This window comes from Rutilus rutilus (genome assembly GCF_951802725.1).
Source record: "Rutilus rutilus genome assembly, chromosome: 3".
NCBI classification, from domain to species: Eukaryota; Metazoa; Chordata; class Actinopteri; order Cypriniformes; family Leuciscidae; genus Rutilus; species Rutilus rutilus.
In genome coordinates, this window is record NC_140211.1 from 49,649,764 (window position 1) to 49,666,876 (window position 17,113).

The 17,113-nt window shown below is 36.8% G+C and overlaps 1 protein-coding gene across 5 annotated transcripts in view; it reads right to left on the minus strand.

Moving 5' to 3' along the window:
• LOC311287784 (adhesion G protein-coupled receptor L3) overlaps window positions 1-17,113 on the minus strand; it is a 308,150-nt gene that overhangs the window by 202,953 nt on the left and 88,084 nt on the right. The gene's annotated exons all lie outside the window — the stretch shown is intronic.

Below are 17,113 nucleotides of genomic sequence, written 5' to 3' on the forward strand. Positions count from 1 at the left end.
GTGTAGGTAATATATATTTCCTTACACTCTTCTTCAGTAATGCCTCAGGCGCCTAAACACAACTGTCAGTTTGACACTTTCACACACACTGAGTTTGTCCTGCTCTTTTATCTTCATGTGCTCAAATACACACACGCGCACACACACACACAAGTGTATATATATATATATATATATATATATATATATATATATATATATTTATTTATTTATTTATTTTAAAAATTTTTAATTAATTTTTTTTTTTTTTTGAAATATAGATATATATATATATATATATATGAAATAGATAGATAGATAGATAGATAGATAGATATTTCATAATAAGTACTCTAAAGTGTACTTCTTTTTTTACAAGGGTTGATTAATTTCCTATTGAAACCGGAAGTTTGGTGGGACACACTGAAGGGCTCTTAATTTTTTTTTTCTCTTTTATAAATAGCCAATAAGATGAAACAATGAGAGTCCATGTTTTCAACAGCCTAGTATTTTTGCCTCTTATTTTCTCCATATGCATTTCAAAAATGTATTTGACGCAAACAAATTAGACAAAATGACTTTTTATGTTGTTTTATGAGGGACATAAAGCAGAAAAGCAGTTTAAAGTACGTTTAAATCTAGGGATGCTTTGAACTAAGAACCTGAAATCTGTACCAAAGGTGAAATTCCTCATCGCAGCATTCACGATCGTAGGCCTGGTTTCACAAACAGGGTTTAGATTAAGCCAGGATTAGGCCTTAGTTCAATTAGGACATTAAAGGTCCCGTTTTTCCTGTGTTTTTGAAGCTTTGATTGTGTTTACAGTGTGCAATATAACATGTGTTCATGTTTCGCGTGTAAAAAAAACACAGTATTTTTCACACAATTTACTTATCTGTATACCACTGTTTTCACTGTCCTAAAAACGGGCTGATAACTTCCTTGTTCTATGAAGTCCCTCCTTCAGAAATATGTAACGAGTTCTGATTGTGCCAGCGGTTCCTGTGTTGTGATTCGACAGCAGCTTAGCGCACGTTGCCCGGAAAGGTCACGCCTCTTACCATAACGTGGAGATGCGCATGCGCTCAGTGTTATTATATGAAAATAACAGCGTCTCGACGACATGGCGACAAACACACTCTACAAACGCAACTCTTCCTCTTCTCCGTGGGAGCGCAACAAGACCACGCCCCCTTTTTTTGTGTATTCCTGTGGGTTAGTCAAAAAACTGTTCTAGTGACGTCATTAAAGAAGGAAGTAGAGGGATGTAGTCCAAACCGGCCGTTCGATGTATGCGACTTCTATTAAATAAAATATCTCGCTTGGCATTGAACTTTGAGCTTTATAATTTTACAGATATTATTTATACTCTAACAACAACATTACACACTAACTAAAGTTTGAAACATGGGATCACGAAGAATGGGACCTTTAAAGTAGCTTTTATAAGCATGCCTTAGAAAAAAACATTACTGGTGTGCATCTTGATACAAAACAATGGCACTGACATATTTTAAGATATTTATAAAAGTTGCTTTCAGTTAAGACAACTCAAACATGAATTTGAGTCTGACTGGGACTAAGCTTAAGCCTTGTCTGTGAAACCTAATGTGTCTCTTCAACTTTTAATGTAATTTTTTAATGGCTGTTTTGACTCAGAAGCTTTAAATCACAGACTAAGTTATAGGTGTGTAGTGTTTTTCATGGTTTAATAATAAACGCATAAGTAAAGCACAGCCGTTTTGGAGTTGATTTTATTAAATACAGGAAACGTGTGTGTGTGCACATGAAGATAAAAGAGCAGGACAAACTCAGTGTGTGTGACAGTGTCAAACTGACAGTTGTGTTTAGGCGCCTGAGGCATTACTGAAGAAGAGTGTAAGGAAATATATATTACCTACACACAAACACATATACACACATTACCCACATGCAAACAAAAATCACACGCAAGTGCACATATTTACTGAGACTGGAAGATACAGCTAAAATAATATAGATACATTTCCATCTCCTTAAAAATCAACAAACTCTTACACAATAGAACACTTCAAACAGTTACACATTATTTGAACACAAACACACACATGCGAACAAATATTATCCATTCTATACAGGTACATGCACATACATACACAGCCAAGACTCTAGACACTATGGGCCCTATCTTGCACCCAGCGCAATTGACTTTGTACACCGACGCATGTTTCATTCCTATTTTGCACCCGCGCTTTTCCCTCCACAGAAGCACGTCGCTAAACTAGGGAATGAACTTGCGCTCTCTGGGCGGTTCAGCGCAAAAAAGGAGGCGTGTTTCAGCGCAAACGTTCCCTGGTGCTATTTTACTGTTCCATAAAACAATTGCGCCACTGGCCAGAAAAAACCTAGTCTAAAGTCAGTGGCGCGTTGCGCGTTGTTCATTATGCTATTTTAAGGGCGCATGCTTGACCATAATGTATAGAGTGCACAAACGCTCATACACTGTGATTCTCTAATCTACACAGAAGCAGCAGTTTTCATTTTTGCAAATCATATTATTACAAACGAACGATAGATAGATAGATAGATAGATAGATAGATAGATAGATAGATAGATAGATAGATAGATAGATAGATAGATAGATAGATAGATAGATAGATAGATAGATAGATAGATAGATAGATAGATAGATAGATAGATAGATAGATAGACAATTTATTATAAATATAATAATTTATTATAAAAGCATACATCTAGCTTACACATTTACCCACATTATTATATGCCTGTTTAACCGAAGCTAATTTGGGTGTGTTTCTCCCATCCCCAATGTCACTTCTCTCTCTTTTACGGCCGTGACGAGAGCGTTGCTCTCCTCGGCTGTGAACCGCTCTTGGCGCGCGCCTGGCAAATCCGCCGTTATAATAGCAATACGCCAAGGAAAAAGTGCGTCTGCTCTTAAAGGGAATGTGAGATGATGCTCTGATTGGTTTATTTCACGTTACGCCCAAACCACACCTATGAATAATGAAGCTACTTCAGACCAACCCCTTTTAGATTTGCGCCTGGCGCAATAGTCATTTATCCCGCCGGGAAAATAGCAACAGCGCCGAGACCCGCCCACAAAGTTACTTGCGCTTTGCGCTTTGACACTTGCGTTTCAGATCGTTAAAATAGGGCCCTATGTCTGTTTCACATGTTTTAGTGCTTTTCCAGGGGGGGAAATATATTAGCCTTTCTCACATAAGTAACTAGGGTTGGGTATTTATTTAATTTGTTTTACGATACCAGTGCTAAATCGATACTTTTAAAACTGTACCGGTGCCTAAATGTTGCCTGAACCGAAACTTTTTAAAAAAGAGCCACAAAACAATGGTGAATGACACTGAAAAATAAAATAAAAAATTCCTAAAATGTAACAATATATTAACATTTTTAAGTATATTTAAATATATAAATATAAGTAAATACAATTCACAATAAAACCTAAGCCACCAAACCCAACTACAATAATTTAACACCAAATAACAGTTACATTACTAATAACACCAAAGTAGTCTGTATTCTTGATATGCTACAACCAACTTTAAATTTCAGCAATTATTTGGCAAAAATATGACCACATTTGCCTTCTCTGGCAAAATACAACACCTCTCCTGACTTATTGCATGTCCTGCACAAGGTGAGCGTTATTTTAGAACGCATCACCTTAAATGGTGTGACGCGAAATCTCTCGTGGAAGAAGAACGGCGTCATGTTTACAACTGTGACAATGAGCGCTCATCAGGATCAACTGAAGGCTGGATTTTCAAAAATCCGCGTCTCTATTGTTGCAGTTAACGTGCACAATGCTCTTGAATGAATAATTTATTGTAGGCCGGTACCCAACCCTATATGTAACCCCCCAGGTCCTACTCGCCCCGCTCTCTCAAGGCCTCGAACCCGGGTCTCCGGCATGGGAGGTAGGTGCTCTAACAAGGAGGCTTAAGACCGCAGCCTCTCATGTCAGTCGCTATCGCGCCTCTTGAGATCAGGGGAGTGAGGTTTTACCTGCACCGCTCTTTCTAGCTGGCCTCCGTTACACATATAACAAAAGAGTCAAAATATGCTGAAGGGTCATTAAAAGTAAAAAATGATCATCGCTGGAAATTGATACATTTTATCAAACTTGTATAATTGCCTTAATGTTTTAAACAATTGAGAAGATAATCAAACTACATTTTATGAATCAGCATATGAGAGTCACATTGGACAACTGCAGGGACTCATCTCAAGATCACTTTAACAGTTCATCTATTGCCAAAATTAGGGGAAAAAAAGATCAGTCAAGAATAGAAAATTCACTTTCTGTCTATTACACTCAAATGGCCATTTCCATTCAGAACACTTGAATGTAAATAACGCACAAATAATGCACAGACGACATAATTCACTGGAAAACTCTAAATGCATCTCTCCAGAGAGTCTAATATCCGGATATATGGTGACTATTGATTAGGCTAGCTCAGTGATATAATCAAACATGACAGCGTGTTTGTAACCCATCCAGCATCTCAGAGACTAATAAAGTCGTTTAAAACACAAGCAGCCGCCAGCCTGCTAACACAATCACAGCTTCATTTAGCCACTGCAACTGAAAGAAATTTCCAGGGAAAACGACACCCAGATCCGTGCCAGTAAATGATAGACAGAAGTAGACGGAAAAACAAGGAAATTGTCTGTGTGTGAATGTGTGACAGCTGTCGTTTTTCTTTGCATAAGGAAAAACGTTCCTGCAATCACTTGACAAGTATGACAACCCTAAGTGTGTGTGTCCACGAGAAAGACGTGATAGGGATGTCACACAAACAAGCTGATATTTCCCACATCCGAAGTAGATTTAAAGTGCTAAAAAAAAAGTTTTGAAATGCAAATAAAGGTTCAAGTGTAATTTAAACGCACACACTCCTCTACACAAAACGTGTCTGTTCGCACATATTCACGCAGGAAGCTGAATAAACGTCCTGCTTTCACAGTTTGTGCAGGCGCATTGTGACTGGAGTTACTTAAAATTCAAAGATCCAAATGAGAGTCGCCGAGCAGTCACATTCAAATGCATGAAAATATGTTACACGAGCAGAAAACTAACATGAGCTAGTTTCCTTTCTACTAACCCTAAAAAACGTGTAGTTCGTAGCTTGTAGTGTCCTTTTAAATGGGTAGCTTGATTACATTTTTAACAACTTTAAATGACAAGCTTCCTCAACCCAGGAAAAGACTTGATTTCAGCATGCGTTGTTCAGATGTGCACAAACAAATAAAAAAAGCGACTGCGGAAACAATTTTCACAAGCAATAAATGTACATTTTTTAAGAAGAAAGGCTGAAATGGTATAAATGCGAGATAAAATAAAGTGCTTTTACTGAGAAGAAAGGCAAACGTTTCGGTCACATGCGACCTTCCTCAATGCCAAACTCTATATTATTATAGGAAATAAATATAAATAGGCCTGTCACGATCATGAATTTTATGCTGATGATCAATTGCCATATACTGTAACTCAGTCTGATTAAACCCATAGACCTTGTATATGAAAGAAGACCTATGGCTATCTTTAGCCCTATTCGGACGGGACTAGTTTTCCAAACGACGTTTGAGTTACAATTCTTATCAACCTACGCCTGTGATTTCATGTGCGGATTCGGACGGGACTAACATCTCCGTGTTTATTACCGAGGTAGGAGTGTCTGTGTTTTACATGTGGGCATTGCAGAAGATCACGTGTTCAGAATGCGTGGATTGCGTATGAAATTTGATCAAAATGTATTTTGAAATTAAGTACTTTTAAAATGAAGCGCTTTGAAATATAAAGTAAACCGTCCTAACGTATTTAGTGTTTTGTAAACATTTTATAAAAATTGTAGTATAAAAAAACTAAACATACATTTATCATCATGATTTTATAGAACTGGGTTCTTATAATAAACCCACTGGAATAAAAAGTTTTAACTTATATAATTTACACGTTATGTAATTAAGTGCAGAAATGAAAGTAATCTTACCTGAAACTGATATTACAGTAGCCAGTCTCAACAGTTTACGTGATTTGGCTCTTGTTGATTTCATTTTTTTTTATTTCTTCGCAGTGTACCGAACACATCTACATCCATTATCAGTGCGCAAAAAGCAGAAACTTGAATACCGGCGCGATAGCGAGAGATTGTACGGTAGTTCACGTTGACCAAAACACACAAGAAAAAAACATTTTCGGCAATCACAGACATTCGCATTCGGACGGGATTAGATTTCTCTGAGGACCGCCGAGTTTGACGAAAAACAGTAGGTAATTTGCTCTGGAATTTTTACAGAGGTCGTGTGAGAAAAAGACAGACATGGCAGATTCGGACAGGATTAAAATCTCAAAGTACGTCTGTGAAACAGAAATTTCTCTAACGTCCCCCTGTGAAACTAGTCCCATCCGAATAGGGCTTTTGTGTACTTTAAAACTGTTTTTATTCTTTATCCCCTGCCAGATTGTAACGTCCCTGCTTCTACCAGAAAAGAAAACAAGGTATTGTGCAGTTGATGGAATTTCTTTAAGCACATACATTTTGGAAGGCAAAATGTGATTGAAATTTAAACTGCACAGTTATTGTGGTTATCTCAAATATATGAGATTAGATCGAATAACCACGATCAGATGATTAATCAATAAATCACGACAAGCCAAAATACATGCTCTGTCTGGTTTATTGAAAGCCCATTTATTTATGATGCTTGCTAGGAAACCTTTATTCCAATTACACGGCTGGGTCAAATCTAAACACCAGCGATCAAAGCAAGCAAACTGATCAAAAGCAAGAAGTTTCCCTTTTTCCTGAGGCTTTTCTAATGCTGAAACTGCTGCTCGTGCAGTTTACAAGAAAATGTGGCTAAATGAGCTCTTGACATCCTCAATATTCCCCACATGCGCATGCAAGCTGGCGAGTGAGTCTCCAGGTTACATGCCGAACGAGTCTCCTGCGAGTTACAGATGAACAGAATGTTCTCGGTTTAAGTACCCGGCCAGTTAGACTCTGTTTCTAACAGTTAATCTTATTAAGCGAATGCTATTATAGCCACAAATCCCTGCAGTCAAAATAACTTTAAAATGCACTAATTAACAGAAGAAGTGGGAGAAAGCTTCAGTGAAATTAATTAGACACTTTTAGCGAGCTCATGCCCGAATGCTATTAGCAACTGTCCCTGAACAAAAAGAAATTAAGAACGTCAAAAATATCCTGACTGACACAAAACTATTCTTGATCATTTCTCTTGGTATATTCGTGCGAGATGGATCTTTCGTCTGGAGACCACTGCTAATGTGCATGTAAGTAAACCACTGCGCTACATATGAGGGAGAATGTTTTTGCTCATATAATGAAAGTTAATGGGGTCCAAAACCTTCAACACTTCTACAAAGGTTCTATGTAGAACCCTGGGGTTCTTGACTCAAATTTAATGAGCCCTCTCTGTCAAAACGGTTCTATATAAGGAGAAATGCCTTAAATCATTACAAAATTACATTTAACAAGTTTTTTTTTTTTTTTTTTTTTGTGATAAAGTGTGTTTAAAAGCTGTTCATAAAATATTCGAGTCTTTAGTTTGGGGTCAACAAGATTCCTCATAAGAAGTTTCTTATGCCCACTAAGGCTGCATTTATATGCTAAAAAAAAATACAGTAAAAACAGCAAAATTGTTAAATATTAATACAATTTAAAGTAACTGTTTTCTATTCTACTGTAATATATTTAGAATTTTTTTATTTATTCCTGTGATCAAAGCTGAATTTTCAGCATTATTACTCCAGTCTTCAGTGTCACATGATCCTTCAGAAATCATTCTAATATGCTGATTTGCTGCTCAAGAAACATTTATTATTACTATCAATGTTGAAAACAGTCGTACTGCTTCATATTTTTATGGAAACTGGGATTTTCTTAGGATTCTTTGATGAACAGAAAGTTCAAAAGAACTACGTTTATTTGAAACAGAAATCTTTTGATCAATTTAATGCATCATTGCCCCCAATATTTTGAACCTTAGTGTATAACAATCTTTGAGACACACTATAATGCAATAAGTAAAGGATTATTTTACTCATTGTACATTAACTTGCTCATTACATGCCTGCTAGAAAATAAACAAATGACGTGAAACTTGCACAGTACGGTAAATCAGTTGCCTGAAACAGCAGCCAATTACACAATCAGTCAAGTAATCCTGAGAGCTGTGTAGTGAAAATGACCAAAATTAAAATGCTATAAAGTCGAAGACACACAACGGAGGTTTTTCTGGTATGGCGGAACATCAGAATGCAACTGGAGTAAAGACGAGGAAACCGCAGACACACAAAAACACTGCTTCAGACGGCACAGAGTTTCCTCAGGGTTGCATCATGGCGTAGATGAAGAAGCTCAGGTTATTTACTCAATGTGCATGTGAGAGGGAGTGTGGGTATGTGTCAAACATACAGATACACAGACATAATAAGGAAGGGCACTTTGATCCTTTTGTCTTCTTGAGTTCTCAACAGTCCACCTGACTTACACATACTGCTTTTAATTGTCGGTCAGTGTGTATATGCGTCAGATTGATGTTTTTGCCAGTTAAACATGTCGTCCTGTCCTGTGTTTGCACCACTTTAAACCTTTTCAGTATGAATGCTGCTATTGCAGTGAAAGTTGTGTGTTTAGTACTGACACTGATCTACTGTAAAAAAGCCGTAAACACAAAACTAAAAGAAGTGCCGTTTGATCTCTTGATTTCCACTGTGTGAAATGTTTGGAAGTTAAAAACAAAATCATCCATATTATATCCTCCATCCAGATGTAATACACTCTAAATGTGTGTAGAGATATTTGATGAGTTTAAAACATACTCTGTGTGTCTGGCCCAGTGATTACATTTTTTATATTCTATTTTAATTTCATTCGAGTAGAAGCACATACTGTTATAAAAGTAAAAAGTACTGTTAAAAGGGTTAATTTATTAATCAAAACTTGTTACACAATATCAAAAAATGCATATATTTTGTATATATTTTTGAAAGATGCTCACTCTTATGCTCACCAAGGTTTCATTTATTTGGTAAAAAATACAGTAAAAAGTATTACACAGTAATATTGTAAAATATTATTATATTTTCAAATTTAATTTATTCCTGTGATGCAAAGCTGAATTTTCAGCATCTTTACTCCAGTCTTCAGGTCACATGATCCTTTAGAAATCATTCTAATATGCTGATTTGGAGCATGAGAGACTTCTTTCAAAAATATAAAAATTTTGACCTAGTTTGCTAAAATATCAATAACATAACCAATGAAAATGACAAAACACGAGGAAAAAATAAATGTGTGTAAACGTGTGCTGACAAATAGTATAAACATAATACATAAAATAATTCTTTGTAAACAGTTTCTTTGCAAACTAGTTTAATATTATGAGCATTTCATTTTGTTATTTTTACGTTATTTATAGTTTTTACGTAAAGCAGCCTAGCTCGTACAGATGTGTTTAAAGCATAAAGTCACTTAATTCTGAGGGGAAAAAAATATTTTGACATTAACGGAGTCCCTGAAGGAGTCCCCCAAATAAACGTTGCGTTCGCTCGCAAAGAACTTATAAGGTTTGCGAGCAAACGCAAAGTTACTCAGGGAATGCAAACATTTTGCAAGCAAATGCAACGTGTCTTGTGGGAACGTAAAACATTTGAAAGAGAACGCAAAATCGACATATCATTTTTTCCCATCACCATGTCCCTTTAGGGAATCTGCAGACATTTGTACAGGAAAACAAGACAAAAAACGGATTAAGAATTTTTTTTTTGTTTTTTTTTTTTGCAGTGAAACAGGATTTGCGATCCGCTTAAAGTAGGTTAGTAGGTGAAAGACAGAGAGAGATGTTAGGTTGTCTGGGATTAGCCTTTGATATTAAGTGACGTCTTTATTTTCTTGTAAACTCAAACTTGACTTTAATCTGTTGTTAAATACATAGAAATTATGATTAAGATCCACATGTGGGAGGACTGTCACTGGCTAGAGACTCATCTAATGTATGCTGAGCTGCGATACGTGAGGAAGAATGAATATGATTAATTTGCTAGTTTCTCTGCTGAAATTTTTACTTCAGTGGATGTTTTCTTGAAGTCAACTCAGTATCAAATATACCATCTGTAGAAACAGGTACGGTCACCATGTACATACTATAGGCCATATTTACTAAACAGGGCAACTTAGCATGAGAATACAATTCCAAATAAGCCCTGATGGGAGTGGAAAGTTCTGCGTGCAAATTAGCGTCTGGTGTAAAACATGCTTTTATTGGCGGTAAATAATGGCGGTAAATAATGGTAAATAATGGTATTTACCAGTAGATTGACTTGCGCAGACCTCAGTAAATCACCTTCCACGATTCATTTAAATACTCTCCTCCCATCAATTTTGCATCTGAAAGTGAAACTCCTTCAAATGCATATGCAATAATGTCAGCCGCAATAATAACTGTTTCCACACCTTTTCAGTGCTAATTTTTCGCGTGTCTTTTGTGAATTCTGACAGTATTTTTTATTTTATTTTTTTCACAAGCTGTTGGTAAATCTGGTCCTATGTGTCCTATATCGTAAGGTAGATTACGGATACTAAATTCCAAGTTCAGAGTACGTTGAAAATCCCAACTGTGCATGTGAGGGTTTTTCAAAGTATGCATCTGTGAATGGACTTGAAGCCAAAGCTGTCTCAGAAGTAAACCTCATGACACACGATCAGAACAAATTTCTGCATAAACTGTCCATAAATGTTATATATTGTTGCTTCCCATTTCAATGCAACAATTAAATTAATTTAGATGCTAATGTTTACATGTACACTACAGGTCAGAAGTTAGGAATACTTAGGATGTTTTATGTTTTTTTAAATAAGTCTCTTTTCAGCAACATGATGGACTGCACTGAAAAAAAGATTTTAAATTAAAAATACAGTAAAAACAGTATAATTATGAAATATTATTGCAATTTAAAATAACTGTTTTCTATGTGAATATATGTTCAAATGTAATTTATTCCTGTGATACAAAGCTGAATTTTCAGCATCATTACTCCAGTGTTCAGTGTCACATGATCCTTCAGAAATCTAATAATTATTCAGTAATTATTCCCATTTTGATTGGTATTATCCATACACAATTTTTATTCTGAACTGTGAACACTGGGATTTAGCGAGTTTGATTATCAGTATACAGACATTTGAACTTTTTTGGATGGATGACATTACAAAAGGCATTTTTCTTTGTAATAAAACCAGGAACACATGGTAAGACAATAAATAGGGTCGATTTTAATTTTGTGTAAATTTTTTAGAAATGTTTACTTAATTGGAATGGTATGAAACTTAGCAAAGGTTTTTGGCACTTGCTATGTGAACACACACACACACACACACACACACACACACACAAAAATCATGGACATGATTAGAAAAGGTTAAATGGTCCTGTGAAAAAAAGTCACACTTGTGCCTCTTGCAGTCAAAAATGACCACACTGGAAATTAATGGGAGACGAATTTTATATAGTGGAAGCGTTTGGTACTGCGGCCAAACAAAATCTTACTGAAAGCTAATTTTTTAAGATATCAAACTCAAATTTGGATCACAACTTGTTTAGATTGATGGCTTTGATTTTCTTGCAGTTTTATAGTAAAACGTGATTTTGAAATTATATATTTCATATAAAAATTTAAAATAGTTTTTTTTTATGCATTTTTCATTACAATACATGTAAAATTATGTTACTTTTTAAACTTTTTTCACTTTAGCAATATTCTGCCAAGTGTCGTCTATGAAAAGAGATCGTCTGTGCTCTAAAGCAGCGGTTTTCAATAGGTGAGGCGCGCCTCCCCTGGGGGGCGCCAAAGAGCCACAGGGGAGGCGCGACACGCAAAGAAAAAAATAACTGTATGCAGCTCTATTGAGATCGGTAATTGTGTGTGCGACGCGAGTATTAGCTTTAAAATGCGTCGTTTCCTTGTCCCAAGTCAACAGAAGTCAGCATTAAAGGCGGGCATACACTGTGCGATGTCTGTGCGATTTCAGCAAGGTACCTACTCACACTGAACGAGTAGATCGCATGCGATGTAAAGCCAAAGCTCAGGATTTCTGTGCTCACACTATACGGTCCGAACGTCGAGCTGCGACTTCACTGCTCACACTATACGTGTGAAATATGCGCGAATCAGCGCGATAAACTCCCTTGCCGGGTTGCGCCTATAGACGATATCATCATGTATCCAGAGATATTGTCAAAACAAGCATCAGCTATCAATATCAAGATGATTTAGCATTTCCAATTTATGTATTAAATTATTATTAGTATTATTGTATATTATTATTATTATTAGGGAAGGCTACTTTTATTTTTAAAGTGATAGGCTGTTAAATTGCCACCAGGGTCCGAAATTAACTTTTTGGCTCACCTGCCACGGGGACTGGTAGATGAAAAAATCCACCAGCCAAGCATATTTTTTACCGGCCAAAATAATAAACAGCCCTTTTTTTTGTCACATATACATTAATTTCAGTACTTTTAATTTAGATAATAAGGTAGGCATATTATGTTGAATACAAACATAAAAAATGGTCCAGAGCAAAATTTGAAATGTATAATAAATAAATAAAAAATAATAATTATATACTGTATATATATATATATATATATATATATATATATATATTGATCAAAATGAGAGAAATATATGAAATATTACTATCATTGGGGTGAAATCAAAGGTTTTTTTTTTTGGTCAGTTTTGTTTCCTGACTCGTGCAAGGGAAGGCAGAACGTACTCGGCTAAGTTACTTACGTAACCTCGGTTCCCTGAGAGATAAGGGAACGAGTATTGCGTTGCAAACGCTATGAGAAAACTAATTTTATCGAGAAAAGACCGGCCATGCATGGTGTGTAAAGCAGAAGCAGCCTGGCCAGCGGCGGAATATGCACGATCCGCGAGTGCTGAAGACGCTCTGCACGGCTTTGATGAGCAGGACACAAATGGGCGGCGACCGCTTCTTCCAGTGGCGGGAGCTTCACATATCCTTTTTCCTCAGCGCCGTCAACAGATAGAGCGTTAACTGTACGTACACACCGACGCCGACTTGAGCTGCAAAGAAGCTCTGGCCGCCCTGTCAAGGACGCTTGTCAAAAAGTACGGGGAAGCTTGACGCTTGTTCGCTCTGAATAGTGAGTGCGCGCGCGCGGCCGGGGCTCACTCACTCGCTCTCGCTCTCGCTCTCTCTCTCTCTCTCTGCTCGTTCTAGGAGGCAGAAGAGCGCGTGCGCGCTGACAATTTTATTATTTTGGTATGAACATTCACCCGCCACTGTGGCGGATAGCCTTTGAGATATACTCGCCAAACGGAAAATCTACCCGCATTTGGCGCTTGGCGGGTGTTAATTTCGGACCCTGATTGCCACGCAATAATTTCATAGCGCATCACCGCAAAACCAACGCGCTGTGAGGATAATAAAATATCACACAGAAGCATACTCCTCCTCATTGAAAATTGTCTAAAACATTTAGGTCGATTACAATGAATTATAGGCATATAATTAATTATTAACCGTATATAATATGTCCGAACACTGCAATAATTCATTAATGAAAATTAAAAACAGCTTTATTTCAAAAACATTGTTTAACAAATTAATAAAAGAGGCAAAGTGTACATCGCAGGTGGCTTGGAAGAAGTGGGTAATGGTTAATCCATTTTGCAAAACGAACTGGAGGTAAGCAACAGTAATTTGTAGCTAGTTTGAACTACAGAACTTAAAGATCTCCCTCTTTTCGTTTTTTTTTTTTTTTTTTTTTTGCTGCGGATGAAATGGTTAAACTTCTGTTTTCGCGCAGGCGCAGTGAGGGAAACACACTGAGTTTAGGGCAATCGGTTCGTATCTCTGCTTCAACTGCGCGATATAGTCACGAGGAGCGACCAAAATGTCTAACATGCCAGAAATTCATCCGACCATCCGATTGCCGGTCGGGAGAGGTTAATCGCCTCTCGTTCCCCCCTGTACACTGCACGAACACTGCATGACAAACGACGCACGACAAAGCTGAAAATCGGCCCGCCCCAAAAAAGAATCGCACGAGTCAGAATTCGGCTCAAAATCGGACGAAAATCGCACAGTGTATGCCCGCCTTAAGGGAGGATACGGAGCCCGGGAAGTCACCTGTGTGAGTAAAAAAATTATCCGTGGCGACGGTTTTGCAATCCGTCCGCTCAGTTTATAAACAGTACTCACGAATTCTCAAACTGTTCCCTCGGTTTAATAAACCGTACCCACGAGTTTCTAATCCGCGCTCTCAGACTTGTTAACCAGTTTTTGCAATCTGTACCCACAAATTCATAAACCGTGCCCACGCTTTCGCAATCCGTTCCCACGTAGTATTGCGTGACGAGTTCATAATGCGGTGAATTCCCGCTCCCATTTACTTCACAATCACATTATAGAAAGACGCGCGTCACGATCTGTGCACTGCCGCGTCTCGCGCTCGCCATGCCGCCAGATTCAGTATCAGTGCACCTTATGAACCATGGCATTAACTTGAACTGCATTTCTGTCAGTGCGTGACTACAGCTCGTTAATAAACTACAGGTCGTTTTTTTTTTATTGATCCATTTCATACAATCCGTCTTCATTTGGCAAGTTCACTTGCGCAAAAACGTTTTTCATGTTCAACTGTTTTTGTGTGTGTGGATGCTGCTGATAAAACAGCTTCGCCGAGACTACAAAGAGACATGCATTTGTGTGTGTGTGTTTGTTTGTTTGTTTGTTTGTTTGTTTGTTTTGTAAAAGTTTCCCGGATATAACTTCCCTATTTAATGCACAATTTTCCTTACAAATTATATTTATCAGCATTACAATGTGAGTAAATGTAGCCGTGTAAAATGTAAGGGATGATGCCACTCTTCTACAACAATGTGCATTTACGTTTAAATTGTAACATATTTAATAGCATGGAATTACAGTGTAATTAGTGTTAGCCTGCTATCTTAGCCTTTTTCAGTGCATTAGGTGAGGTAATCTGATAATATTAGTGATTCTCATTTATCAGAACACTAAAACTGGTACCGTTGTGGAGAGAAATTGGGTATTTTTTAATCTCTCTTTTTAACCCATCTCATGGTGTGTGATGCTGAACTATCATATGAGTTTCTAAAGGTTTTTGAATTCTTTGCACAGTTATGAATATTGATATTTTATGTGCAACAATAGCATGCTCAGGCTCAGTGGCCTTTCGACTAATTTTAAATGCCTTTTTTTTTTTCAAGTACTGTAATATGATTTAAATGGTGATGAGTGTACTGATTTGATGCATTTTAAAAAGATGGACGTTAGATATTCTTTAATCTTTCTGACAAAGAATAAAATATAATGTGAATTACAGTATGTGCAATTTTTTTAAATTTATAAATTGTAGTGCACAGTGTTTACTTTTTCACCCTTACTCAAGTAGTTTTTTGGACAAGTACTTTTTACTCTACTCACACTACATTTTTTGGAATGTAATGGTACTTTTACTTGAGTGTTTTTTCAGTACACTTTCCACCACTGCTGATTTTGTTCGAGATGATGTGCATCTCCTTCAAATGTGCGCTTAAAGCCCAGACACACCGTGCCGATTTCAGCCGTCAGGTGTCGTCGGCGGTAGCTTTGGCACCGATTGCACATGTTAAGCATGTTTTGTTGACTTGTGGTTAGGCCTACTGATGTTCAGTGATTTTAAAAGTAGCCTCAATTAGGCCTGCATGAAGTTGTAAATTATTTGCTGTTGCAAAGAATCGTTTATGAATGCACTTTTAAGAAAGCTGTGGAAATAAAATAATATTTACATTTTATCAGTTGTTATTGAAACTCATCATTGCCTTGAACACACAAAAGATGGCATTTACTGCAGAGGCGTGTGTGGGTTAGGGCAGGCGGAGGGATTTTGGGGAAGGGGGGGCTCGGCTGTCCTTACCTACTCTAAGGGGAGGCTCACATTCACCCAATTTGAAAACCCCTGCTCTAAAGCATTCAAGATTGACAACAGTTTAAGTTGGAAATTTAATTTTCAGGTCTATGCTCAAAAAGTGAATGAATGGATTATAAATACAGCGTAAATATAATTTAGTATAATAAAAAAAACTAAAAATATATATTACAAAATATATACAAAATATTAAATAAAAACCATTAGCAAACTAAAATATAGCACATTCATTTATTTTATTTTTTTCAAAATTCAAGTCCATTTTTAACCGGCATGCACCATCCACAATTTAGAATATTATCAATGGAGACACAATGTGTAATCTAAATGTTAATACATCAGAGAGTACGACATTTTTCACATGATATGTTATCTTTTGTGATCATGCAACCTCCTCTTTTAAAAACTTCTAAAGAGAAACTTTCAGTCACGTAGCACACAGATGTCCTTAAAATTTCACATGAAAATATAAATTTTGTAGACAACATCTCAGCTTGAATAGTGATTTATTCTTCCCTCTATGAAGGACAAAAACAATCCTTCAGGTAATTTAATTACAGCAGAAAGATTCAGTATTTTCAGAGGAATGGCTGCCTTTAATGCATGAGTGCTGTTTCCTTTTTTCTTTATAGCAATTCAGAGTCAGAGACTATAAAATCAGTGGATAAGTGTGTGCTTTTAAAAGCTCTGAGGCTTTAGGCCTGTGCAAGTCTATTTGTCAAAGCATATTGGGGAATTTGTGTGCTTTTCTGTTGTTTGTGTACTTAGACTGTTGTGTATTGAGTGGAAAACAGAACAATGCAGAACATTAGCTTTTCTAATTAGACGAGCAGAAATGCATGGTTACCTACAAAGAAATGGTAAATAAATAATTACCGACCTCATGCTATTAGACATCTTTATGTCTAATTTTCTCCCACTGCCTGAATCCTACTTCTACTGTGCTCTTTTATTTTTCCCCAATCTATAATTACGTTACTCTCTGTAAGACCTTCTGTGGCCAAATATCCTCTAAAATGATGGCAGCACCTCTAATCACCCATTATGGTCAATTTCTGTTCAAGGAAGAGGTACACTGGTTTTGCTGAATCAAATTTTTCTCCATTCCAA